This window comes from Melanerpes formicivorus, unplaced genomic scaffold (genome assembly GCF_026170545.1).
Source record: "Melanerpes formicivorus ecotype bairdi unplaced genomic scaffold, bMelFor1.0.p_v2 SCAF_54, whole genome shotgun sequence".
Lineage (NCBI taxonomy): Eukaryota > Metazoa > Chordata > Aves > Piciformes > Picidae > Melanerpes > Melanerpes formicivorus.
This window is the reverse complement of record NW_027142406.1, coordinates 2362669-2365168: the sequence shown is the minus strand read 5'-3', so window position 1 is coordinate 2365168 and position 2500 is coordinate 2362669.

Sequence of the window (2500 nt, the reverse complement as noted above, 5' to 3'; positions counted from 1 at the left end):
TTGAAAATTATAATGACAATTCAGACAATATTCAAAGAGGTCTATACAATATTTGTTGATGTTCCTGCTAAGGGGTAGACTAGAACATCTTTGGAGGTCACATCCAACCCAAACCATTCTATAGTTCTGTGACTTAATAAACTTGATGTTCTCAGATTGAAAGTCATGGAATGGTCCAGGCTGGAAGGGACCTCCAAAGGTCATCCAGTCCAACCTCCCCACAGGCAGCAGGGACATTCCCAACTAGATCAGGTTGCCCAGGGCCTCGTTGAGTCTTACCATGAATATCTACAGGGAAGAAGCCTCAACCACCTCCCTGGGCAACCCGCTCCAGTGTTCCAGAGCCCTTCTTCCTGATATCCAATCTAAATCTGCTCTTCTCTGGTTTGAAACCATTGCCCCTTGTCTGTTACTGCAGGCCTTTGCAACCAGTGTCTCTCCAGTCTTCTTGGAGGCTCCATTCAGGTACTGGAAGGTTCCTATTAGGTCTCCCTGGAGCGTCCTCTTCTCCAGGCTGAACACCCCCAGCTCTCTCAGCCTGTCCTCATATCAGAAGTGCTCCAAGCCCCTGATCATTTTCGTGGCCTTCCTCTGGAGCCTCTCCATCAGTACCCTTCCTCCCCAAGAATGTATGGTTATCTATTTTATGAACATTTCAGTAAAATAAAATATGAAGCTGTAGCTACTTAATCATAGAATAGAATCAATAAGGTTGGAAAAGACCTCAAAGATCATCAAGTCCAACCTGTTACCCAACACCTCATGACTACCAAACCATGGCACCCTCGCTTCCAGCCTAAACTTCCCCTGGCACAGCATGAGACTGTGTCCTCTTGTTCTGGTGCTGGTTGCCTGGGAGAAGAGACCAACCCCCACCTGGCTACAACCTCCCTTCAGGTAGTTGTAGACAGCAAGAAGGTCTCCTCTGAGCCTCCTCTTCTCCAGGTTAAACAACCCCAGCTCCCTCAGCCTCTCCTCACAGGGCTGTGCTCAAGGCCTCTCCCCAGCCTCATTGCCCTTCTCTGGACACCTTCAAGTGTCTCAATGTCCTTCTTAAATTGTGGAGCCCAGAGCTGGACACAGGACTCAAGGTGTGGCCTAACCAGTGCTGAGTACAGAGGCACAATGACTTCCCTGCTCCTGCTGGCCACACTATTCTTGATGCAGGCCAGGATGCCATTGGTCTTCTTGGCCACCTGGGCACACTGCTGGCTCATGTTCAGCCTACTATCAACCAGCACCCCCAGGTCCCTTTCTGCCCAGCTGCTCTCCAGCCACTCCGACCCCAGCCTGTAGCGCTGCATGCGGCTACAATCTTCAGCTTAAAATGAATACATGCATTGAGAAATAAGAACTTGAAATATAGCTGACCTGAAGCAAATCAGGAATGAAGAGAAACCAAAAGTTTATGATATTTTGTGTTGGAAGAAATTCTGAAAAGAATCTGATCTAACCACAGAGTAACTCAGAAAACAACGAAGTGCAGATATGAAGGTACTGGAAGTTGCATGGAGATGCAAATGCATCAGATTGGTAATTGTTTAGGTAAAGTATGAGTCAAATCAGAATCAGGGAAAACAGTCAGATGAGCTTTGCATTAATGCAGCCTGTGGCAACCTGCAAAAGAACTGGAATTTCCATGAACACTGAGTATTTTCTGTCCCTGTAGTCTAATACAAAAGGAATCCACACTGCTTTCTAGGTTATGAATAACAGAAGCTCTCTAAAATCAAAAGGTCCCTCTCTGTGCCTAGTGAAAAAAACTGAATATAGATAGAAAGGAATTAACAGCTACTTCCCCATGCAAATAACTCTCTCCCGTCATCTGTAACAGAGTTGCTGACATGCAGTATTCTCAGGAATGTATTGAGGTGCTCAGATACTTTTCTCTCCTGTGTACTCCTCAAATAGTTGAGAACAACACAACTTTGTTATCATAGCAAGTCACTCTATGACTTTCTCCATAGTTAATATAAGATCATTGGGCAGCATTCTGCACCTGGGCTGGAACAGTCCTCACTATCAATACAGACTGGGGGATGAGGTGATAGAAAGCAGCCCTGTGGAAAAGGACTTGGGGGTGCCAATGGATGAGAAGCTGGGCATGAGCAGGTAGTGTGAGCTTGCAGAACAGAAGGCATATCACAACCTGGGCTACATCAAAAGATGTGTTGCCAGCATCTGCCACTCTGCTCTGGTGAGACCTCACCTGGAGTACTGTGTACAGGTCTGGATCCCTCAATATAGGAAGGACATGGAGCTGATGGAGAGGGTCCAGAGGAGGGACATGAAAATGATCAGGGGGTTGGGGCATCTCTGCTATGAGGACAGGCTGAGGGAGCCTGGGGTGTTCAGCCTGGAGAAGAGGAAGCTCTGGGGAGACTTCATAGCAGCCTTCCAGTATCTGAAGGGATCCTACATGAAGGCTGCAGAGTGATTGTTTGCAAACGCCTGCAGTGACAGGACGAGGGGCAATGGCTTTAAGCTGGAGAACAGCAGA